Here is a 26663-nt window from a genome sequence, read left to right as displayed (position 1 = left end):
CGGAGGACCAGCATCTGCCGCTCAATGGCTCTGGGAGCCAGCACCTGAGGAAGGGCCACGAGAGAAAGACATGCCTTCTCCCATCGTGGTGCGCTTGGATGCTGTGCTGGCTCTGCAGGTCTCTTTGAGGCGGAGTCTGTCCTCCATGGAAGGGTTCATGGGGTAGATGGCAGCCAACTTGGCGGACCTGAGGCATGGCCAGCAGCAAGTGATTGAGCTACTCCAAGCAATCGCTGGAGCTCAGTCGCTCATGGCTATGGCCTATGCCCGCCCCCCCCCCCCCCCCCTTTCTGTTAATAATAACTTGTACATAGTCTTTTCATTTAAAAATATTTGTATTTATATTTCAGTACTGCTGTAGAGTATTTATTTTTGCTCTGGGCCAAGCCAAGGTGATCCCCCCCGGGCCCCAAATACCTGGTCCAATGTGTATGCACCAGTGAGGCTTTAATCCAGGCCTTGGGCATGAAACTCCACCACAACCTTGCCCTTGTACAGAGCAAGGCCGATGACTGGCCTTTGTTCAAATCATAGTCCATAAAGAAGAGACGTAATGCATAGCTCGCACAAAACTAAAAGCTTTTATTAATCCAAGATAAGAAACTTCAATCTTTGAGGGACTGTACCGCACTGGCAACATTATTGACCGTGCTGATTAGTTCGCCCAGCAGGCGGGACACTTTTGCCATTGCCATGGTGTTTTCTTTGTGAATAGTATCGAGTACCTTTTGCACAGACTCCCAACCCTGGGTGACAGACTTGTCGTGATGCTTTCACCAGGGTGACCCCCCCTTTGTCTCAGCTTGAGCAGTGAGTCCCCTCGATGCCACCACTGTTCGTCTCCCTTGCCATCGATGTTCTTTTTCTTTATGCCATATCCTCAAGAACTTTTCCCTATCCCTTTTCATCCTTGTTTCACTATCCCCCATTTAAACTCCTTCCTTCTCCACTCCCTCTAACCCTTTCCCCAAAGACAAAAAACCCTCAAAACACTTAACCATAAATCCAGAGCAGAGGTCTAGCAGGATGTGATGAGTTTGGGTGCCATCCCCCTAGTACTCTTTGACCTGGTTCTCTGTATTCTCGGTTTCCACATTAACCACCATTTTGATGCACCATCAACAACGTAGGAAGCTCTTGGTGTTACTTGAAGCAGATGCAAGATATAAACAAAACTTTACCCACCAAAGTTAACCCTCAATAACTCAGATAACCCAAGGTAGTGTTCTATACTAACACATCTTGTAAATAGAACTTTACCTCCTTATTATATCTGTTCATTGTCTCGTGGTATTTCTTACCAACACTGTCACCAACATTACTGTGAACTTCTATCTCCCATTCCCTTTTTTCTTACTGTGTGTCTGTATCCTTTCCATTGCAAGAATAGGTTATGCTAGCCTCAGTTTATTGTTTGGTAAATATTGGATGTCCCATATTGTGTTCCCTTCTCAATGTTTTCCAATCTCTCCAATTGTCTCTGCATGCACAGTCCTATGAATACTCTCTTCCATTTTTTTTTCATACATTGTTTCCAGTTATAATCCCTTGCTTCTCTGTTTCGTTGCTGAGGTAAATTTGTCTATCTAAGGGCCCCCAGTCCTGTGTATTATAGAAGCTTCCAATCTTCGTTGCTTGATGAATCTGCTCTGTGCATACTTTCAGGGGTCCCTTGTGAATTAAATCCTGCTTGCACTGTATTTTTCATCATGAGTGCTAGACTTTCCACACATTCACTCTTCACTAGCATGAGAAAAATGATTTCCGTAGAGTTAGCCACTAAAACCAAAGAAGAATTGCTGTTTTTTATTTCTGTCAAGCTTCTGTCTGTTGGAAAAGTTTATCATCCAGTTGTTTTCTGCCTGTGTCCATGCTTGTCTACGTCTTTCCTCATGAGCTGCCTTGCAAGATGCTATCTACAAATGCTTTTCAGCTTCATCAGTCTCGAAAAATTGAATAGCCGCTTTATCCCATAGCTTCAGCCTTGCTGGGTACATGAGGGTGAATTTGATCTTTTTCTGAGCTAGTACTGAGCATACTGGTACAAATTCTTTCCTTTTTGCGGACACCTTATTAGAAAAATCCTGGAAGATAAGTATACGGTGTTTCTGGTAACATATATCTCTTGAAAGCTCATAAAATGTTTGCTTTGTGAGTATTGTTCAGGATTTTAGCAATTGTGACACGCGATTGTTCTTAGCTTTCCCTTTGCTGATTAGCCAATGTGCTCATTCCACTATAAGCTAATCTTGCAGTTCAGTCAGGCCAAGGACCTTTGGAAGCCATATTTCCAGCATCGTCACTAGTTCAAGCTCCACTATCATCTCAGGTATGCCCACGAATCTAATATTGTTTTATGTAGACCTATTCTCTATGTTGTCTAGTTTTTCCTCCTGGCTTTTTAATGTTCCCTCCAGTTTGGCTATTTTATCTCTGAGCCCCTTAGTATCTTCTTCCATAGTTCCAATTTTGCCCTCAATCATGTCTGTGCAGGTGCCAAATATAGAGAATGAGTTTTTCAGTTCAGCTATTTGTTCTGAAATTTGCTCAAACTTATGGCCCTTTGCCCTTACCATGTGACAGGGTATCCGTGCCATTGGCCGGCCCCTGTCACATGGTAGGAGCACTGAATGGCCTGCGCCGGCCATTCATTACTCCTACCATGTGACAGGGGCCGGCCAATGGCACGGATACCCTGTCACATGGTAAGGGCAAAGGGCCAACGGCGCCATTTTTATTAGTTGCAGCCGATGGCCTGAGAGCGGGAGATCGCTCCCGGGACCCCCACTGGACCACCAGGTAATTTAAAAATGTTTTGGGAGGGGGGTTGGGAGGGTGGGGGAAGCTAAGAGAGTTGTTTTAAAGGGTCGGGGTGGATTATTTGTTTATTGACTCGGGCGCAGCCGATAAAAAAAAACCCGATCGGGCTGCACGAAAAAAAATTCATGATGTGAATCGGAACCGGAATCGATTCCGGTTCCGATTCACATCTCTAATGTCTAATCAGGCTCATCACATCATGTGGTCCTCAGGGTATATAATTTAATCCAAAACCTTCCATCACATTCACCACATCATATGTTTTATTGTCTTTAAATGGCTTGGAAGTAGCCAATTTTATAGTCAAATTTCAAAATTTTATGTGTGTGAAAATTAGCAAATACACTAGGGATGTGAATCATTTTTCTGACTGATGAAAATATCGTACGATATTTTCAAATCTGTCAAGTATCGGGGGGCCCCCCGAAAGCGATAGGAAAACCTCACTAAATTTTCATGTGGTTTTCTTATCATTAGGGGGGGGGGGGAGAAAGGGCACCAGGAAAAAAAACCCCAAACCCACCCGACCCTTTAAATATAATTATTTAGAATCCCCCACCCTCCTGACCCCCCAAAAACTTTTCTAAAGTACCTGGTGGTCCAGCGGGGGTCCTGGGAGAGATCTCCCGCTCTCAGGATGGTGCCGGCCATCCATTGCTCTTACCATGTGACAGGGGCCGGCCAATGGCACCGATAGCCCCTGTCACATGGTAAGGGCAAAGGGCCATTGGCGCCATTTTGTTTACTGGAAGCCGACGGCCCGAGAGTGGGAGATCACTCCCGGGACCCCCGCTGGACCACCAGGTACTTTAGAAAAGTTTTTGGGGGGTCAGGAGGGTGGAGGATTCTAAATAATTAGATTTAAAGGGTTGGGGTGGGGGGGGGGGGGGGGTTTGGCTCAGGACAGCCGAAAAAAAAAAACGGTCAGAACTGTGGGAAACAAAGATTTCCCGCTAGAGATGTGAATTGTGTGCTCGATCGTATAACGATCGGGTTCGGCTGGAGGGAGAAAAAATCTGATTGCTGGAGATGTGAATCGGAATCGGTTCCGATTCACATCGTTAATTTTTTTTTAGTGAGGCCCGACCCTTTAAAATTGACCCCTTACCTTCCCCCACCCCCCCGAACCCCCCCAAAACTTTTTACGAGTACCTGGTGGTCCAGTGGGGGCGCGGGGACCGATCTCCCGCTCTTGGGCCATCGGCGCCATTTTGACTGCCACTCAAAAATGGCACCGATGGCCTGATTTAAAAAAAACCCACCCGACCCCTCCCGATCCCCCCAAAACATTTTTAAATTACCTGGTGCTCTAGTGGTGGTCCCGGGAGCGATCTCCCATTCTTGGGCCATCGGCTGCCAATCATAAAGATGGCGCCGATGGCCCTTTGCCCTTACCATGTGACAGGGTATCCGTGCCATTGGCCGGCCCCTGTCACATGGTAGGAGCACTGGATGGCCGGCGCCATCTTTAGATGGCGCCGGCCATCCAGTGGGAGAAGCTAAGGGGTCATCTTTAAAGGGTCGGTGGGTTTTTTTTTTAATTGGGCCATCGGCGCCATTTTTGAGTGGCAGCCAAAATGGCACCGATGGCCCGAGAGCAGGAGATCGGTCCCCGCGCCCCCACTGGACCACCAGGTACTCGTAAAAAGTTTTGGGGGGGTTCGGGGGGGTGGGGGAAGGTAAGGGATTAGTTTTATAGGGTCGGGGTGGGTTTAGGGGTTGTTTTGGTGTGTCGGTTTTCCCGCCCTCCCCCCAAATAACTCCCGTTAGTGGACACTAACAGGTGTAACGATTTTTCATGATAAATCGTAAAAATGTTTATTGTATCGCGCACTGTACCGATTTTTGACGATTTAAAAAATATCGGACGATTTTTTTTAAATCGTCAAAAAACGATTCACATCCCTATTTCCCGCAGTTCTATGAACCCGATACCGGAAACAATTCCAGAACCGATTCACATCTCTAATATACACTCATAAGTAACCTGTCTTCACGTAGCCCGTATTTAAAAAAAGTAAAAAATATGCATTCATTTTCACTTTTGTGCACACTTGTATGCATGTAAATAAGGGCAGTCTAGCGGTGTTCTAGGCCAGGGCTAACACATGTGTATGTTGCTATTTGAAAAGACATTTGGCAATTTACTCGCAGATTTTTACACCTGCTAATTATCTGGAGTAACTGGTATTAAATGTTTATTCATCCTGAGGAGATCACTGGGTGAACTGCGGAGAATTCAGGCTAAAGAACTCAGAAGGACTTGACAACCTGGAAAAGGACTGGGTGAGCAGGTTGGCTAATAGGTAAACTGGTTAATTTAATTTATAAAATTTGCTGACTTACATGCCTAAATCGGGACTTATGGAAGTCCGACTTTATTTTCGCATGTAAAACAAATGTGAGTACATTTTTAAACTAAGTAGGAAAAGCATGCATGTTCAATACATTGATATATGTGGTTTCAATGCATTGCACATTCACGTGTAAACATCCATATGCACATATGTTGCGGAGTAGAGATACACATGCATTATAAAATATGTGTATCTGATATGTGTGGGTTCTAAAATGCTATCACAAATCTTTGCACGCCATATATCTGCATATATGCCACCGTGCACAGTTGTTTGAAAGTTATTCTTCCTGGGAGCATTCAAGGAATGGAATAGATAAGGCAATACCCAAAGAACCATAAACTAATTCTTCTCAGATCACGATAAGAAAGGTCTAGTTTTATGTAATATTAGTTTGCAGAGTAATTTCAAACCCAGCAGAGTAATGGACTTGACTTGCCTAGATAGCAGCTGTGATTTAGGGCAAGGGGTCATAAACTCACCCGGTGTTTAAACTTCTGATAATTCAACCATTTGTCTATGTATGTGTGTGTTACTAATTTTTGAGTCCAATATTTGCCATGCATAAAAATATGATTATAGAAACCATTGTCCCGTATGGGCTCATCTAAGTTCTTTCCATTGCAATGATGGAGAATGCACATTTATGATTTCCTTGCTTTCCCTCTACTGGGAACTTTGCCATTTTCCCTGTTGTTCTTTATAAGATGAAAATGTGAGAAAAAAAAAAGTTCCTTGCAGAGAAATCCAATCCATCAGACTTGCATGTGCTTACATTTGCTTTCAAGCTTTTTCTCCCACGCGCTGCCTGCCCTGGTCGTGGCTTCTAACATGATATCTGCACAGGCTTGACTCTGTGTCAGCCTCGATAAGAGTCTTGGTGTAATCCGTACTGCACAGGTTATCTGGCAGGCAATGTGCAATGATTGATTTCCTCATGTGGCTTCTTCACTTCTGCTAATTTAAAGCAGGATGGCTTGAAATGCCTGAAGGCTAAGGAGAAATAAGTTAGTACATTTATAAATTTTAAAAAACCTGGCATTTATTAATGTGATCCCTGCTGTTGTCTGTGCCTTCAAAATGCATGGTTGTTGCTAACATCAATGTTATGCCTTCGATATTGGCAAATAGCATAAATTCAATGATTACTGCAAACTACTATTTTTGCCATGTTAGTTCACTTGAATATGTAGAAATAAGGGTTAACCAACAAGTTGATGGTGACACCTTTTGAAAAGGTTAAAAAGGTATCATCTAACATGATTTTCTTAGGAAATTTGGGATGGATAACAATATAAAGGCGCATTCAAATGACCTTTTTCCAATTAGGAAGAAAAATAATCTTTGAAAAAGGGCCCTTGATACACAAGAGATATTAGGTGCACATGAAAAGAGCTATTTTCAAAGGCATTTCTGCAGGTAAAACAGTGCTTTAGACCTGGAAATAGGGTCTTTGAAAACTGTCTACCCTAACTACAGGAGAAAGTAGACATGCAGTGCCAGTACATGCATACTTTTACTGGCAGATAGGGCAGGCATTCCTGGGGCAAGGAATCTGGGCGGGATTAGCATTTACACAAATATGTTTTGATTTTATCAAGTACATGTGTAAATTTCCAAGGACAAAGCAACTGAAATATAACAGGTGCCGGGTCTGTGTTGGTACTTTTTCCAATTCAGTTTTCAAAGGGAACACTTATTCTGGCGAAAACTGGAGTAAAGTATGTGGTCAAAGCGTACTCACAGACGTGGTTTGAAACGTTGCCCTCATAGGGGGCAATTTTGAATACCCAGCAGCATTTCAAGTCTCCTGCACTTACTTGCAGCTAATTTTCAAAGGAAAACTACCTGGATAATGTCCTTGTGAAAAACTGCCCACATCTTATGTACACTAAAAGCACCCATGTACATTTACACCTGCTATTTGTGTGAGAAGCTGATCGGGGGCAAAACCACGTGCATATCTTTGAAAATGGCAATGTATGTGCACTAGAGATGTGTATTCATTTGAAAGAACATGGTTCAATTCATTTTTAAAATGAAACCAAAGTATGCCACCCAATAAAACCCCCCGTCTCTTTCTTTCTCCCCTCCCCTCCAAACACTTTCACCACATTGATGGTCTTCATGGGGCAGGAGCAATCCCCGGTTACTCCTGCTCGGCTGGTGCAGTGATTAAAAATGGAGTCAGTGGATCAAAGCTGGTGCCATTTTGAATTTCTTCCAATTGTACGGAAAAATTAACATTGGTGTAGGCCTTGGGGGGGGGGGGGGGCGTTCTCGAGTAGTGACCAAGATGGCTGCCTGAGCCCGGAGCTCCGAGGATCTCGCTGCTTAAATGGAAGAGAACACCTGTTAAATATTAATATTATCTACTTACAGGAGCGCATGAACATCCCCAGGTATGGCTACACCTAAGTCGGGGAAAATTGAAGCTGACTTTCTGCTGCTTCGGGTACAAAACGGGCAAAACAAGACACCCCCCCCCCCCCGTCGCCGGATAAGGCCCCACCATCAAAAACTATTGCATCTGCGGACTTGGTGTTAAATGAGCTTAAACAGCTGAAGGACATGATCCAATTAAGTATAGAAGCTACAGCCGTGGTTCGGGGAGATATACAATCTATGTCCTCTCAAATGATGGCTTCTAGGCAAGATTAGATGTAGAAAATCAGACCACCCTCGCTCCTGCTAACAACTGCACCTAACTCCCTCGCCTAACTCGGGATGTAGAAAAATTGCAGCACGAAGTGGAAGAGCTATCAAACCGCAATCCCAGGAACAATATCCAAATTTTGGGTATTCCAGAAGGGGCGGAAGGCTCTGATATTCTCGAATTTGTTCTCACGCTGATTCCTGAAAGCTTACAGCTCTCATTTGCCCATCCGTTTGAGATAGAGCACGCCCACAGGATTCCTTTGTGGCCTCTGCGCAGCTCCAAATACCCCAGACCCATTATTTTTAAGGTATCCTCAGGTTCTGGTGATCTTTCAGCTGCCAGAACTAAAGCTCCTAAACATTTTCAGGGCTCCACAATTCTTTTTGTCCCTGACCTGGCGAAATCCACAGCAGATAGGAGGAAGGCCTTTCTGGCGCTTCAGCCCAGATTACAATCTCTGGGGGCGAAATATGGCCTACTGTACCCCACCCAAATGCGGGTCACCTGCAACAATCAGACCAAGCTCTTTCACTTACCTGGTGAGCTGGACCAATATCTACAAACCATTGAAAGTGCACAAGACATGGTTACCTGAGGAGCAGTAATCTCTTAACTGGATTTAAAATACAGCCGTTCATACCGCGACTTGGTTTTCTCTTCTCTACATTATTAAAGTTTTTTCACGACAACTAGAGCGAGAGGCTCAGCAGCCAGTGGTTCTCTCAGAAGCTCTTTTCTTTTATTTGGAACTTGTGCCTCGGCACTCATTGGAGTAATTCTCCACGGACTCATATTTCTTTTTTGCTTATTTTCAGATACTTTTCTTTTCTGTACCTCTTCTCTTGTTTTCCTTTTCTTTTTTCCTGATGCATTCGTTAAGTACACCCTCATGTCAGAGATCAGCAGCTCCACTTCATATGGGACACCACAGATCGCAGCTCGGGCTCAAGGACTTATTTTTTACATCATGCCTTCCAATATTAATTCATACACGTTTGTGTCTCTGAATGTTAATGGCTTCTCACACCCTATTAAAAGAAAGAAGATCTTGACCTACTTACAACAATCCTTACAAGCGGATATAGCTTTCATTTAGGAGACTCATCTCACTGCCTCTGAATCACTTAAGCTTCAACAACAATGGGTTGGACAGGTATTTTACAGTCCAGCTGTTACAAAAAAAAGAGGCACAGCAATTTTGGTTTATAAGAGGCTTGATGCTACAATTCACCATCAATCCGCAGATATAGATGGCCGGTGGAATTTAGTGCAGTTGTCTATTTATAAAGAACCACTCACTCTGTTAAATATATATGCACCAAATGCAGATGACCTGGAGTTTTTTCACTCTGTTCTCACCCATCTGCTTCATAATGATTCTCCTCCTTGTATTATTGGTGGGGATTTTAATCAACCACTTGATTCTTTTCTGGACAAAAGAACAACAGCACGCCTCACTATCTCCAAAGCTAGTGTGGCGTTACAACATCTCATTACTTCTTTTGGATTATCAGACCCTTGGAGACTACTCACCCCACCAACGTGGATTTCACTTTTTATTCTTTCTCGCACTATTCCTACTCATGGATAGACTTTTTCCTCACATCCCGTGAACTTGTACATAGGATATCCTAGGCGCAAATTCATCCCATTTTAATCTCCGATCATGCAGCTGTTAGTATCACCTTTAATTTACAATCTCCCATATCGCTCAATAGACAATGGCATTTTAACTCAGCTTTATTAGCTGACTCTGCTTTCTTAGAAATACTTCAATCTAAAATCTTGGAATATTTTCAGTTTAACTCAACAGCGGACATTTCTGCTTCAACCATTTGGGAGGTCTTTAAACCTACTATCCGTGGGGAAATCATCAGCTACTCCATCAAGCAGAAGAAGATTCAAAGTGCTACCTTGCGAGATCTTCAAAAAGAAGTAGCTTCTCTAGAACAAGTGCACATTCACTCCCCTTCATTTTCCAATTTGAACGCAGTCATTAAAGCAAGATATCAATACAACCAAATACTAAGCTCCCAGGTTAAACTCAATCTTTTTCACTCAAAAACTTTATGCTATGCGGAAAACAACAAATGTGGTCATCTACTCTCGGCCTATCTAAAAAAAAAGGAAGGCGAAAAAATGAATAGTAAAAGTGACCTCTAGCACTCATCAAGCCTTGACATCAGATGTGGATATATTGAAAGCTTTTTGGGATTTCTACGCCTCCTTATATCAATCAGAATCTTTGGTGTCCTTAGTCAAGATCCAGTCCTTTCTCACTAAATTGACCCATCCTTCCTTAATGCCGGCCCAACAGTCTACTTTGGATAAACCGATTTCGACATCAGAAATTACATCTGCTATTTCTTCGTTCTCTTCTGGAAAAGCACCCGGACCAGATGGCCTCACAACTGACTTTTATCATGCATTTGGGAAAGAACTTGTCTCACATTTACAGGACTATTTTTCCACGATACTTGAAACACCTTCTGTTCCCTCCACATTTACTGAGGCATGTATTGTAGTGCTTCCAAAGCCTGGAAGAGATGAGTCTGATAGCTAACTACAGACGGATCTCTCTCCTTAATGCCGATTACAAAATATTTACCAAAATTTTGGCTTCTAGATTATCCCTGATTATGTGTTCAATCGTTCATCCCAATCAGTCTGGATTTATAAAAAATTGCCAGGCAATTTCATAACATGCACACATATACACACACAAATTATAAAATAGCTGCGTCCCTGGGTGTGGGCTGATGCTCGTGCACCCATATGCACCCGTGTGCTGGTTTGAAAGTTATCATCCCTGTGCGTTCATTCCCTTTTGAAAATTAATGCAAAGTCTATGTATAAAAGGTATCTACAATGTGGGCAATTTTACAATTACCCCCATAATGTTTTGCAGATTGCAGCCTCTATCCCAGGGATGGCAAACACCAATATTCAGTAGCCACAAACAGGCCTGGTTTTCAGGATACCCACAATGAATATGCATGAGATATATTTGCATACAATGGAGGCAGAGCATGCAAATCTCTCATATGCATATTCATTGTGGATATCCTGACAACCGGACTCGTTTGTGGTTCTTGAGGACCTGAGTTGGCCACCCCTGCTGTATCCTGTTAAACGTTTTCAGATTTTTCTTGGCTTTCCTCTGCAGATAGGATTTATTTAAACTTTGTTTTTTTTTAATTTTGAGATTTATGCTTTAACTTTTACAGCCTTAGCAAAGCAACTCATCCTTTCAGGTCGATCCAGTAAGGCCGCGGTAAAAACAGTGAGGTAGTGTCAGGCGCACCCTTCCTCCCCGCACGCACAGTTCTCTTCACTAACTCCCCGATACTCTCCTCTAATCGCATGCAAATGCATGCCGCGGCTGTGAAGCGTTAGGGAAGGGTTATGACCGCGCAACCCATTTTACTGTATAGGCGCTGTAACAGGCCTATACAGTAACCTGGGTGCGCTGGTACCTGTCATTTCAAATGACATTTGAAATGACAGGCACCAGGAAGTGTAAAAAAGTTTAAAAAGTGTAAAAAACAAAAAACCTGTGTGTTATATAAAAAAATAAAACAATTTTAAATACCTGTCGGAGGGCCGTGGGTCCCGGTGGGCGGCGGGCAGCCATCAGCGGCATCCGGTAGTCCCTTCTCCCTTCCTCCCTCCCTCCCCTGCCTGGATGAGCGCCAAAATCGCACGGGCGGGTCGGCAGCGGGGGGGCGGCAGCAGGATCTGGGAGCGGCGGGTAGGCGGCAGCGGGGTCCGGGGGGGCAGCGGGGTCCGGGGGGGCAGCGGCAGCGGGGTCCGGGGGTGGCAGCGAGATCCGGGGAGCCAGCAGCGGCAGCATGTTCGATCGGGTAGGCAGCTAGGTGGCAAAGTAAAGATGGCCGCCTGCACGGGAAAATCGTGCAATTGGCCGCTGAAGACGTGACGTCACACCCCGTGACGCCAAACGTCGTGACGTCACGTCTTCAGCGGCCAATTGCACGATTTTCCCGTGCAGGCGGCCATCTTTACTTTGCCACCTAGCTGCCTACCCGATCGAACATGCTGCCGCTGCTGGCTCCCCGGATCTCGCTGCCACCCCCGGACCCCGCTGCCGCTGCCCCCCCGGACCCCGCTGCCGCCTACCCGCCGCTCCCGGATCCTGCTGCCGCCCCCCCCCCCCCCCCCGCTGCCGACCCGCCCGTGCGATTTTGGCGCTCATCCAGGCAGGGGAGGGAGGGAGGAAGGGAGAAGGGACTACCGGATGCCGCTGATGGCTGCCCGCCGCCCACCGGGACCCACGGCCCTCCGACAGGTATTTAAAATTGTTTTATTTTTTTATATAACACACAGGTTTTTTGTTTTTTACACTTTTTAAACTTACCATAGCAGGCCCGAGCCTTGCTACTTTTTCGTTTGTTTTTTTTTGCCCTGGTCCCGTCCGGTCTCCTGCAGCCCCGTCCGGTCCGGACGGGGCTGCAGGAGACCGGACGGGACCAGGGCGGGTAAGCAATGTTTTTACCCTACACTACACTCCTACTAGGGGGAGGCGGTAAACTAGCAGGTTAAGGCCGCGGCAGAACAGCGGGTTACGGAGGAGATAATATCAGCGCCCGTTACAGTATCGCAGGGGCATAGCTAATTCCTTCATTATACAGCTTTTTCGTTCATTTACATGCCGGGTGCGGAAAGGGTTATGCGTCTGTTTTCAGAAGCGATACGGACGCGTGAAACTGGAGACTGTATCGCCGAATTGCCTTGCGCGCCCGAATTGTGCGCTACGAGCACGTTACAGACGGGCAATCCTCGAGCGGACGATACTGGATCGACCTGACATAGAGGAACAGGGTTGAGAGCAAAAGACATTGTTGAATAGGGTGGGGGAAGAAAGAGGCCCAGAGATTGGTTTAATTATGGGAATTTGTATGCTTAACGATAGCCTAAGAACAGCCAGGCTTGAACAGCTGACAGCTGAGAGATCTCCTTAGCTAGACACAGTAGACAAGAGCAAGTGGGCAGACTGGCTATGTATCTGATGTCATCTATGTAACTTAATTCCACTTGAAGAACCTTTTCAAATGTCTTCACTTATCCTCCATAAAGTTCTGGTAGCCATAATCCAAATAAGGCAGTAGAATTAACTGAAGAGCTCAAAATATCAATCTTCTTCTTTGTTATTGTGCCTTTTGATCTTATTCCTAGACTGTCTTTGCTATTTATCCTAATTACATGTTATTTTATATGCTTTTACACTTTTTGGAATACAATGTGCTCATGCTGTATTGTGGCCATATTCCCTGAGTTTTTATAAGTATCTCCTTCCTTTCTTCCTTCCTTTATTTATTTAGAGTTCTAACTCACCTTTCCAAATAATGCTCAAGGTGGTTGACAACATAGTTGATAATAAAATAAAATAAATACACTAGTACAGTAAAAATCAGAATATAAAATAGCATGGCAGAATATACAATAAACAACAAAGAACAAATCTGTAATAAAACAAATAACCAAAAATATAAATAAAACATAATTAATGAAATTAAGAACCATATCCCTGTTAAAACAAAAAATAAACCTGACAGCACAGAAGTTAAGCCCATCAAATTACAATTGCCTTCAGCTCTTCATGGTGCATTCAGACCTTGTGTGTATAGTGATGATGCCTGCATAGGGTTCGGAATGGGTAGCACTCCAGATAATATAAGTCACTCCCATTGTCAAGCATGTAACCGGAAAAGCTTTCAAAAAAATAAATATTAATCTCTGTGAAATACAAATCATGATTTTTATTTTCTTCACTTATTTATTTAGATTTGTATATTCCACTTTTTGGTACTTCAAAGTGTACTACATTCAGGTACTGTAGGTATTTCTCTATTCCCACAGTGTTTACAATCTAATTTTGTACCTGAGACAACAGAGGGTAAAGTGACTTACCCATAGTCACAAGAGCAGGATTTAAACCATGGTTTTGTGGGTCATAAGCTGCTGCTCTAACCACTAGGTTACTCTTCTACTCATATGTGTACATAGGGGACTTATTAATAGTATCCAGATTTTACTGGGTCATTTCACTAGAATCTCTGATGGCAATCCAATCAACTCCTATTTTTAAGACACTGATAAAGCCAGTGTTAGCTTTATTGCTGCCCTTTGCAAATAATTACTGTGTTGCCCCCCCCCCCCCCCCCCCCAGTTAATTGAGTCTCTGTCCCAGGCCCTCAAATTAAAAAATCCCACTCCCTCCAACAATATAAACTCTATAAACTGACATTTTCCCTAAGCCCTGGGTCTTCACCCCATGCCTCAGAATCAATGGCCAGTGAAAGGGTATTAGGTGTCCTAGGCAAACCTTATAGCCTTGTGCAACGACCCCCAATACCCCTGTCCGCTCTACACACACACAATTAAGTTATGCATTTATAACATTTTACATGAAAAATATCAAAGTATAGTATTCTAAGATAAAAATATCCCTTATATTTACATGCACTGTTATGATGCCAATCAGAAATTCCTGCAAAAAACCCCTCAAAAACCACTTGGAACTCATATGGTAGGAGTATTTTAATGTGTGTTGTGTGTGGGTTGACCCTGTGAAAGCCATAAAACACTAATACACTTCCTATCTCACCTCAGTCACACATGCAGAGCATAAACAGATCCTCACCAAAAACAGAATACAACCATAAAATTCAGCCATAAAGATGAAATACAATTGTGAGAAAACCTAAACTGAAAACCAGAAGAAACCAGTGTAACAATAAAAAACTAGAATCATCACCATTCATCAAACATCAAATAAAATCAAGAAATAAAATACATAATCATAGTAGTAAAAACATACTAATAATATTTCAAAAACAACTGACAAATAAAAGATCAAATAATTAAAAACTCATATACAATTTTTTAAAAAGTTACAAACACTAATAAAATATTTCAAAACAGCAGACACATCAAATAACATCCGAAAAATACAATTCATGCTCGCTATACCTGGGAACTTTTGATTTCCAGTCACCCTAAGATTGCTGTGGATTAGTGGGAGTGGGATGCACAAACCTTTTTCTCTCTTTCTTATATACATTCACAAACAAGCTAACACACACACATGCTTCCTCTCTCATATACATCCAGGTATCTCCAACTCTTCTTTGGTTGGAATCTGCCAGCAGCCCTGGCCATGCCTCTTCATTTTGGCTGCTGGTAGGTTGGGATCCACCTGAAGTCCTATTCTCTCTCTCTTTCTCTCTCTCTCTCTTTCTCACACACACACAATTTAGGCAAGCTTTCATTCTCTCTCTCTCTCTCATACACACACACACACACACACACAAAATCTAGGCAAGCTCTCTCTCTCTCTCTCTCTCACACACACATACACACACACACACACACACACACACACACACACACACACACACACATATATATATGCATCCTTTTGACCTTTTATTTTATGATCTCCATCATAAAATAAAAAGTGTTTTTCTACTTTCCCATCTTCAGTTTTGATTTTTGCCATTTTCCTTAGTTCTGCATCATTCAGAACAACATCAATCTCACAAATAGGATAAAACAAACCCCAAGAAAACTCATCATGTGTTTTTTCCCCCAGGTAGGCAGGGTCCACAAGACCTCTTATACTTTTTCTGCTGTCGCTGCTACATGGACATGTATCATTTTTTGTTGGGGAGAGCAGCCATTCTATGGCTCCTCTTGCGTGCTGGACCCGTGTTATTCGCTACTCACTATGCTAGCATTTCTTCTATCTCATCTTGTGCATCGCGAGGTGAACTAAGTGCTAGCACCACGAGTGTTGAATACCATGGGGCTGGCACACGAGGAACTGCAGGAGGGGCTTCCTCTTCTGCTCTGGGAGGAGCAATGTAGGCCTCCTGCTTCTTCTGCTGCTGGTGGGATTGGGTACATCAGTGGCCACAAGGGGCTCTCCCAGCTCCTGATGCCACCCCCAGGTGTGTCGCCTTGTGCAATTGCATGGTTTGCATACCTGGTGGCGCTGGACTTGGACACCGAAGGACAGGAAAGTCAATGCCAGGAGCATTGTAGGAGCAAGCGTGACCTGGCAAGGCAGTATGGAAAATATATTTTTTTCCATGAATTCAGAAAGCTATATTAAGCATAGTAAAGAATTTAGAATAAATATTTCCACATTTACCCAGCATGCCTAAGGAAGGTACTCTCTGTGGCATTTTATTATTCTATGTTTTGTGATGAATAAAAGATTAACTCTGATCCTTATGGTGGCCTAATGATTTTGGATTTTTTGTTATCAGGAACTAAACTGAGAAATGTATTTGATACTGTAAGATAAAGATCTGGCTCTTTAGGTGATATTTTTGTATCATCATATAACTGAGAAACTAGATGGCCCACTTTTTACAAAATTGTTTCATATTCTGATTTGCTTTCTTGCCTACCAATACACTTTCTGCACCACATATGATGCTGTTGGCATTGCAGTAAAGGGCAGAAGGCGATTGCTATGTAAAGCCTGTCTTTGTGTACCTTTTTTTTGTTGTTTTATTAAAGATGAATCTGGAAGATTTCCCAGACTGTAGATCTCACTCTGAGCAGGAAAGGAAATGTAAAACAGATTTCCTTCCTTTTGGAGCACTGGCAGGGGAAGCTAGCGTTTTTCTCCAGCGGATCACTTGCTTCTCTTTAAATGTATTACTTTATGCACAAACACTGACATTTTCTTTTCAGTTAAAATATTTCAAATGGTTTAAAAACTTAGGGAGCATTTATATTTATTTGAGCTTTGTGATGTACCTTGAGTGCATGTTGGCACTGGTGACTCAAGCACTTGAACAGTACTGTAATGACCAGGCAAGGCAAGTTTGCTTACCTGTAAACAAGGGTTCTCCATAGACAGGATGAATTATCCATTATGCATGGGTGATGTCATCTGCATATATGTGGGTCTGACATGCACCCAGTTCTCAGAACTCTTTAAAGAATTTATTGAACATGTGCGGGAATTTCTGCTGTGCACACGGTCTTGTGAACACCTCAGTTTCTTCCAGAGCTTAAGCTTTAGTGAGATTGTGAACTTTCCAGGGAGGCGGACGAGAATTAAGAATGGCTAAGTCATCCTGCTGCCTATGGAGAACCCTGTTAACTTGTAAGCATTGGACAGAGTTCATTTTGCAACTGCCCTTCCCAGTCTATTGGGATCAAAAGACACAAAGAGTTGAGAAGCTTGATGGTGAGGTTGAGTCATCTTTAGGTAATAGGCCCAGGGCTCTCTTACAATTCAAGGCGTGAATAACCCATTTTTCTTTGTGAGCTGTGCATGATTTCTTGGAAAGAATTAGGCAGCACAAAAGCTTGATAATGTGAAATGCAGATACCACTTTCAGAATAAACTTGGGGTGAGTATGCATGTCCACCCTTTTGTGAAAAAAAAATTTGAAGAAATGGTGAATATGAAACCAGAGCCTGCAGTTCACTTACTCTTCATGTTGAAATGATGGCCACAAGAAATAACACCTTCCAGGTGATAAATTTCAAGTACACAGACAAGCAGTTCAAAAGGAGGTTTCATGAGTTGAGTTAGGACTACACTGATGTCCCAAGGCATAGGAGGTTTACTGACACGAAGTCTGGAATATCATAGACTTTTCATGAATTTGGATATCAAAGGGTAGTGAGAGATTGGAGCCCCTTCCACCTGCTGATGATACGCTGTAATAGTGATGAGATGAACCTTGACTAAGGAGGTGCTAAGGCCTGAGGATGAGAGGAAGAACAGATACGCAAGTCCTTTGGAACACGGAAGAAGGGATCCAGATGACTGGCCCCACACCAAGTTGAGAACTCTTCCACTTGAAACTGTAGGATCTTCTAGTTGAGGGCTTTCTAGCCAAAATCAGGAGGTGTAAGGAGGAGACTTCTGCACCTTCAACAACCATATCATGAGGGCCATGGATGGAAGGTTGGCATGTCAGAACCTGCCATCTTCCTGTAAGATGAGAGTCAGAGATATTCCCAATATAAGCAAAGATTAAACCAATAGACAGACAAGATATGGAAACCACACTTGCCATGGCCAGGCTGATACAATGATGATTATCCTTGCCTTGTCCTGAAGGGGCTTCTGGACAATCCTGGTGATTAGAGAAATTGATGGATAGAGCAGAGAGACATTCCAGGTTAGCATAAAAGCATTGGGAGCTGATCTGTAGCAGCTTTGATGCATGAAGTAGAACCTTTTGACTTTCTTGTTGACTTCTGAGGTGAACAGGTAAATCACCAACTTTCCCTAGTGACTTAACAAGTTGTTCGCAATTCTTTGATCCAAGGATCATTCGTGTGGTTGTAATACTCTGCTGAGGTTGCATGCCGATGTATTCTGGATTTCCAGAAGGTAGGTCATCTGGAGATGAACATCATGATGTCCTACTCACAATGAGATTTGGATGCCTACTGACAGAGGATGTAAGATCCTATACTACCTGATTGTTTATATAGAACACAGATACTTGCTTGTATGTGTAAAAGGGTACCTAAAATTAATAAATAAAATTAAAAGTTAACCGGGTCCTGGAGCTGCAGACATGGTCTGTGAGACATGGCTGGGATTGGCTGAGAGAAGGGCACCAGAACTGCTACAGAACAGGGGGACCGGCATCTGGCAGAAGAGGCATCAGGCTGCAGCAAAAATGTCCGACCCACTCGAGTGGCAAGGTATTGGAAGGAAGGCAGGAGCAGCAGCTGAGGGCATGCAGAAAGGCTAAGAAGGAAAGGGCCGCAACATGAAGAGGCTGTGGGAGTGAGTTTCAGGCTCCCCGCAGCAGAAGGCAGCTTTGAGTCACAGCATGTTGTAAACTGTGAGATTTGGGTGGACTCTTGGACACTATGGCAGCTGACCACGCCCACGGGGGGAAGTCCCGTGAGGGGCCACCAGGTCAGGCTTAGCTCAGGACACACAAAAACAGAGTTTGATCTTTTATTAGACTGTGTAAGGAAGCCACCAGAGGTGGCAGTAGTGAGCAGCTGGAATAGCCCGGCAGGGCTGGTATCCCTCAGGCGCTGGAACAGCGACTCCTCCAGTAGCAGTGCTGTAGTGGAAAGAACTGAGAGAATGAGTACAGTGGAGAATATACAAGACCCCAGTACGGAGATCCCCAGGGTAGGGTAGGGAGAGCAGACCCTCGAGGAGCGAGTATCTGAACCCTGAGAGCTGGGAGGCTTGCAGATGTACTCATGCAGCAGTTCCACGGAGATGGCACTGGGGCTGGAACAGAGGCAGGCCCTCGAGGAGCGAGTGCCTGCTTCTAGGGAACAGCTCTGAGGTGAAGATGGTAGTACTCACTAGTTTAGCAAATCCTTCCAGGCAGAAGAGAAGGTAGGAGTAGGCAGCGAGTCAGGGAACATGGGCCCTTGAGGAGCGAGTACCGGTTTCCTGATAGCGACCTGGGAAGCAAGTGAGGCCCCCGAGGAGCGGGTACCCCGTTAGCATTAGAGAGTCCAATAGAGATTGGAGAGGCAGAGTAGCTGGGTATGGAGAGTGAATCCCATCTGTAGGATTCCCATAGGATTACCCTTGCTAACTCAAAGGCTAGCAAACATTGTAGGCTTTAAATATCCGGGCATCATGATGTCATCAAAAAAGCAAACAGAATGTTGGGAATTATTAGAAAGGGAATGGTAAATAAAACGGAAAATGTCATAATGCCTCTGTATCGCTCCATGGTGAGACCGCACCTTGAATACTGTGTACAATTCTGGTCGTCGCATCTCAAAAAAGATATAATTGCGATGAAGAAGGTACAGAGAAGGGCTACCAAAATGATAAGGGGAATGGAACAACTCCCCTATGAGGAAAGACTAAAGAGGTTAGGACTTTTCAGCTTGGAGAAGAGACGACTGAGGGGGGATATGATAGAGATGTTTAAAATCATGAGAGGTCTAGAACGGGTAGATGTGAATCGGTTATTTACTCTTTCGGATAGTAGAAAGACTAGGGGGCACTCCATGAAGTTAGCATGGGGCACATTTCAAACTAATCAGAGAAAGTTCTTTTTTACTCAACGCACATGAGGCCTGAGAGGGGAGGCCATTGATTTTAATAAAAATAAACAAAAAGTAATAAAATTAAAAGAAATTAAAGGTAGTGGTCAAGTGAAGGAACTCTGGTTACCAGACCAACCTGACCTCCAGACCTCCAGAGATCATTTAAAAAATAGAATTTAACCCCATTGGAGCAATGAAAATTTAGGAATTAAAAACCCTCGAAACAAGGGAAAAGTTAATGGTGGTCACCTATAAAGGTCTGAGGAGCCCTGCCTAGCCATTGCATATTTTATAAAAAATTACAGTTTTAAAAGAATGAAGGTTAGTGCTGAGGGAAAGGGCTAGGAGACAATTTAAGAATGAATGGTGACAGAAACGGACTTAAATAAATTTGGGAAATATTGGTAAAAACATATAGAGAAATTTTGAGAGGACGTGTAAGTTGAATAATTAAACTTTTGAACAAATCAGTAGTGCCTATCCACCCCTATTTTAGTTGGGACATCCTGAAGCATCTTTAAATAACAAGTACCACCATAACGGGATGGAAAAGCAAAATTGTAACCATGTTGTCAGAGCAATGGCTTCCCCAGCAACGAGCGATTGGATGGCACAGCATCACTAATATCAGTCACAGCACAGGGACAAAGAACAAAATAAAAACATGAGAGGGAAGTGTTAAGAACACAAAATATTCCCTAATGTAAATAGCCACAAAGGCAAGTAGAAAAGGGAATTATTTGAGAATGTTCAGGGTGTTCATTAAGTAGCATCAGGTACTATTTCTCAAGATGACATCATCAAGAGCATTGATACCACAGCCCATGAAAGGTAGAGTCAGTTAAAGAATCTAGAGAGACTGAGAGGCCTGACACTGAAGGGAGCAGAAGTGCTGCATAGTGCTTTACCCTCAGGCTTTCAGAAACTGCAAAAATACTACAGGGTGGCCCATGAAAAAGTAGCCTGCCTCCAATGCACTGGGATTGGAGGTGGGCTACATTTTCCATGGGCCACCCTGTATAAAAAGAGAAAAAAACAGCGATAACATTGACAGGGAGTGTGTGTGAAGTGTGAGGTTGTGTGCTTTTAATAGAGATTCCTGGTCAAGGTAAGGTATAGGGCAGGACAGTTTTAAAAAGTAATTGACTGCTGCACTGCTTATTTGGTGGCTTATATAGAGAAGCATATAATTTGGAATGACTGTTCAGCACATGGCACACTGAAAGACATTACACTAAGGTAAACACAAGAACCCACTGTTATAAATAAGCTACTATTGAGTAAAAAAGACTCACTAAGTGGTTCTTAAAAAAAATCCCTTTCACTGAAACAATCTTTAATGAAGAGTGAGAAATAACGTCAGAACCCTTAGAACACTATTTGAGTGAGAGAGTGAGATTACTACAGCAAAGCTATACTTTCTTTCAAGCAACTGAAAACTTAAGAAGAACACAGTTCAGAAAGAGCAAAAGAGTGGGTGACTGTTCCTTCTCAGATAAGAAATAGTGCTTATTAATTATTCTTTAATTGTAATAGTTAGAATCTTTGATGTCTTATTGTTACTGTATTATTCTAACACCTAGGGAACATAACTGATTTAGGCCTGGATTTATCAAAATAAATCCTGCATTCCTGCATTCAACTACTGGGAGATGAGTGGATGAGTGAGTGAGTGAGTGAGTGAGAGAGAGAGAGAGAAAGCACACACCTAGTTGTAGTGTTCTCTCCCTAGATAGGTATTTGTATCCCTATGGTAGGCCCACCTAGTAACTCGAGGTGAGGTATCAGTGTAGGGGGTTAGGGGCCACTTTGACATTCAATGTTAGATGTACGAACAGAACAGTGCTCTCTTGTGAAGATTTGATGACCTTCGGAGTGAGGACACTCACCCAAAGATGAGATTTGTGCAATGTTCTCTCAACCTAGCTTGATGGACTCTCTCTCTCTCTCTCTTGTGCTTCGGGAGCTTTAAATCTACTCAAACAGGCCTTTCAGGAGACATTGCACAATACGATAAAACCTTACCGCCTGGTAAAGCAAGCTATCGCATGGCTTAACGCTATTGAAAAAGGTGTAGTTAAAAACGGCGTTAAGTCTGTGCGATAGCATTTTGCAGACTGGCAAACCCAGCCCACTCCCTGCCCCTAATCCCTCCTCTTTTTCAAATTTGCATCGCACCATATGATATGGTGCTATCACATGCGTTAAAGACGTTTTCACATGCGGTAAGGGCCTATCACATGCGTTAATGGGGTTTTTTGCATGCGATAAGCTCTTAACGCATGTGAAAACGCCTTAGCGCGTTTTGATAAATGACCCCCTTAGTTTGCAGAAGAGCCTGGAGCAGTGATAGGGAGTCAGTTTTTCTTATTTATTTATGTGAAGAATAGGCTAATAGGTAAAGAAAATAACATAAAAAGAAAGGAAGAAGAAGACAAAAACAACTAAAGCTCCAGCAACATAGAGAGAGGAAGAGTATAAGACGAGGAAGAACAGATAAGTGTATACACATTCATGGACATACATAAACAGGCCTGTGCACACTAGAGGATTTACACAAGACAGAAAAAAAAAAGTAAAGTAAAGCAAAGGGAAGTTAAAGAAGACATATAAATAAAGAAAAGAGAAAAACATACATACCTTATGAGAAGACCTTCTTCTAATGATTTGTATTTCACTCTGGAAAACATAAGTATAACACAAAGTATTCTTAACAGAAAAAAATAGAAAGCAGAACACAAAATAGCAAAGAACTGTAGAGGGAACAGCTGAATGACTTGAATACTTATCTGATAGCAATCTTGAAAGAGTTCTGGAACCGTTGATAAAGTTTTGATAGATGAGTATTTGTTTTCTTTTATAGTTTAAAAATAAAAACAAGAAAGTATAAGATAATTTTTTGATCATTTATTTATGAGCTTATTATTGTTTGTTATCCCTGCCAACTTTATTTGGTAAAGGAGTTTATTTGTCACTTGATATAAAGAGGTAGGTCATATTGTACGGTACACCTTGTGCAAATACCATCAGATTACTTGCTGCCATAATGACAACATTCTTAATATCATACCTCAGCTATGACAAGTCTTCATCGCACAGGGGTGGTGTTACATATGTCTGGATTAAGATTCTGTTTCCTGAGAGGAGGTGAGAAAATGCTCTCATAGGTGAATTTGCAAAGGAATTTCATGTTACTATCATAGCAATTTTCAAAAGCCATTTATGCGCATAAAGGACCGGATTTTAAAAGCCCTACGCGCGCCGGGCCTATTTTATAAAGGCCCAGCCACGCGTGTAAAGCCCCGGGATGCATCTAAGTCCCGGGGCTTTACAAAAGGAGCGGTCCGGGGCGGGGCCAGAGGCCTCCGGCACAGCGGCCATTTGCCACTGTGTCGGAGGATCGCGTGCCAGCAGGCTGTTGGTGCGCACAACTTGTGCCTCCCCAGAGGCAGACTCAAAAGGTAAGACGCATGCATGTTATAAAATCTGGCGCACATGTATGCCCGTGCGTAGGTATGAAAATTTACCCCAAAGTGCACTTATGAGGTAAATCCTATGGACAATTCAATAGCATATATTGTATCAGTTTTCAAAAGTCTACTTACACAGGTAAAGTGCATTTACACATTTTTAACCCAATTTTATGCATAATAAATACTTTTGAAAATCAGGCACTCAGAGCATAGCGAATGGCTAAGAGATCCAGGTGGTTTATTTGCAGATGAAGGGCAACCAAAATGGAATGGCTGCCCTATGAAGAAAGGCTAAGGGGTAGATTTTCAAAGGGGTACGCGCATACGATACGCACATACCCCCCCGAAAACCTACCCCAAACCCCCCCGTGCGCGCCGAGCCTATTTTGCATAGGCTTGGCGGCGCGCGCAAGCCCCAGGACGCGTGTAAGTCCCGGGGCTTGCATGGAGGGGCGTTTTGGGGGTGGGCCCGGGGGCGTGGTGCCGGCCCGGGGGCGTGGTCGAGGCCTCCGGACCAGCCCCCGGGTCGGGTGATGGCGTGCCAGCAGCCCGCTGGCGCGCGCAGACTTACGTCTGCTTTCGGCAGGTGTAAATCTGCCAACAAATGTAGGGGGGGGGGGGTTAGATAGGGCCGGGGGGGTGGGGTGGGTTAGGTAGGGGAAGGGAGGGGAAGGTGAGGGGAGGCGGAAGGAAAGTTCCCTCCGAGGCCGCTCCGATTTCAGAGCGGCCTCGGAGGGAACAGGCAGTGCGCGCTGGGCTCGGCGCTCGCAGGTTGCACAAATGTGCACCCCCTTGCGCGCGCCAACCCCGGATTTTATAAGATACACGCGGCTACACACGTATCTTATAAAATCCAGCGTACTTTTGTTCGCGCCTGGTGCACGAACAAAAGTACGCCCGTGCGTACATTTATAAAATGTACCCCTAAAGAAGTTAGGGCTGTTCAGTTTGGAGAAGACACAACTAAGGGGAGATATGATAGAGGTCTACAAAATCATGAAAGGACTTGAACAAGTTAATGTACCATGTGACAGGGGCTGGCCAATGACACGGATACCTTGTCACATGGTAAGGGCAAAGGGTCATCGGCGCCATTTTTATTAGTGGCAGCCGATGGCCTGAGAGCGGGAGATCGCTCCCCGCGCCCCCACTGGACCACCAGGTAATTTTAAACATTTTTTTTGGGGGGGGGGTGGGGGGGGGGGGGGAGGGTAAGGGTTTCGTTTTAAAGGGTCGGGGTGGGTTTAGGGGTTATTTTGGAGTGCCGGTTTTCCCGCCCTCCCCCCAAATAACTCCCGTACCCGATTAACGATTTTTTCACGATAAATCGGGGGAATTTGTATTGTATCGCGCACTCTAACGATTTTGACGATTTAAAAAATATCTGACTATTTTTTTAAATCTTCAAAAAACGATCCACATCCCTAATTTACATTTCTTGATTTAATGTTTATATTCTTAAAAGATTTTTCAACCTGGGGGATACAGTTTACAGTAATCCGCTCAGGAAAAGATATCCGCTTTTCTGACTCATAGATATATTGTTTGCAGACTGAAGGAACTACAATCTAACTGGCTGGTAGCACTGGTGAGTCCTTCATCAGGTCACAACCTAGAAAAGGAAGAACTGTACTCACTACTCTAAAATGTGCTGAAAAGTTGTTTTAGCTGATTTATGCAACTTGGGAATTGTCACAGCATTACAAAAGTTTTCATGTTTTGGACACTGGTTCCAATCCAGCTCAGGAATTAACTTACGTTGAACCAAAAATATTACAAACTAATTAGGACTTAAATCAAGAAATAGGATTATTCTGAAGAGAAAAGATCATTCATTATGCAAAAGTTTTATAATATAAAGCATGGTTATAACAGAAGCTGTGTAGGAATTAGGACATTTGAAGAATTCAGTGACATCTATGGAAAGCTAAATGGTCAAACAACGTAAACATATTTTATCTAACACAGGTATAATTTGTTGCTAGAACTAAAAATAAACAACAAAAAACTATTCTTACGAACAGAACCACTGGTCATATGGGCTAGATGTGACTTTATGGGGAAGAACCAGCAGAAGCTCAGGAAAGGGAAGTCTAGCCTAACCAATCGATTTTTTGAAGATGAAAATAAACATGTAGATAAGGGTGAGCCAGTTAATACAGTGTATATGGATTTCCAAACACATTTGACAAAGACTCTCACAAAAGGCTTCTCAGGCTTATGTTAAACCGCACAGGTTCCAGTACCGATCCCTGTGGTACTCCACTAAGAACCTTTCTCCATTTGGACAACTGACCATTTAGTCCTATCGTCTGATTCCAGCATTTTAACCGGTTACCAATCCACCAAACAGGACACTGCCAGCTAAACAATAACTTTGTAATATCTTGAGGAGTCTCTTATGAGGGGATTTTGCCAAATGCCTGTTGAAAATCCAAATACGCTATATCAACCGGCTCACCTTTCTCTTCAGAAAATTCTAAAAGATTGGTAAGATAAAACTTCCCCTTGCTAAAACCATGTTGACTCTTCTCCATTAAGCCACATTTTATCTATATGGTCAGTTATTTTGTTTTTAAGAATGGTTTGGTTTCTAATATTTTCGCAGCAGCAACATCAGGTTCACCAGTCTAGTTTCTTGGGTCACCCCTGGAGCCCTTTTTAAAAATTAGCGTCACATTGGCCACCTTTCAGTCTTCAGGAATCATGACTGTTTTAAATTATAGGTTACGGATTAATAGTAACAGGTTAGCAATTTCATGTTTTAGTTCTTTTAGAACAATGGGGTGGATGCCATCTGTTCTCAGTAATTTGTTACTCTTTAGTTTGTCAATCTGATCTTCCATTGTCACAGATATTTGTTTTAGTTGTTCAGAATCTCCATCATTAAAGAATGTTTTAAGTATGGTATGTTCCCAACATCATAAAGACTGAGGCAAAGAATTCACTCAGTTTTTTTGCTATTTCCTTCTCCGACTACTTTTGTCCTTCAGTCATTGAACTGCTCAACTGACTCCATCCACTAGAAACCCACTCTCTATTACTCAGGAGTATAGGGTCTTTTCCTAGTGCCTGCCATCCAAAGGGATGCTGACTTAGCTGATAGAATTGAGAAGAAACATACTTTTGGACTGTTTCATTTTTGTGAGAAGATCAATTGGCAAATTAAGGCCAGGATTCATCAAACTATCGCATGCGATAGGAAGAGGGGCGTGTTTTATGGTAATAGCCTATTTATCGCAAAGTGTGCTATCTTAGCGCTTCGCATAGGGATTACTGCAGAGTGTGATAACTTTTTCACAGTAAGTGCAACAATTG

This window comes from Rhinatrema bivittatum, chromosome 5 (assembly GCF_901001135.1).
Source record: "Rhinatrema bivittatum chromosome 5, aRhiBiv1.1, whole genome shotgun sequence".
In the NCBI taxonomy this organism is placed as follows: domain Eukaryota; kingdom Metazoa; phylum Chordata; class Amphibia; order Gymnophiona; family Rhinatrematidae; genus Rhinatrema; species Rhinatrema bivittatum.
This window is presented reverse-complemented; position numbering follows the sequence as displayed.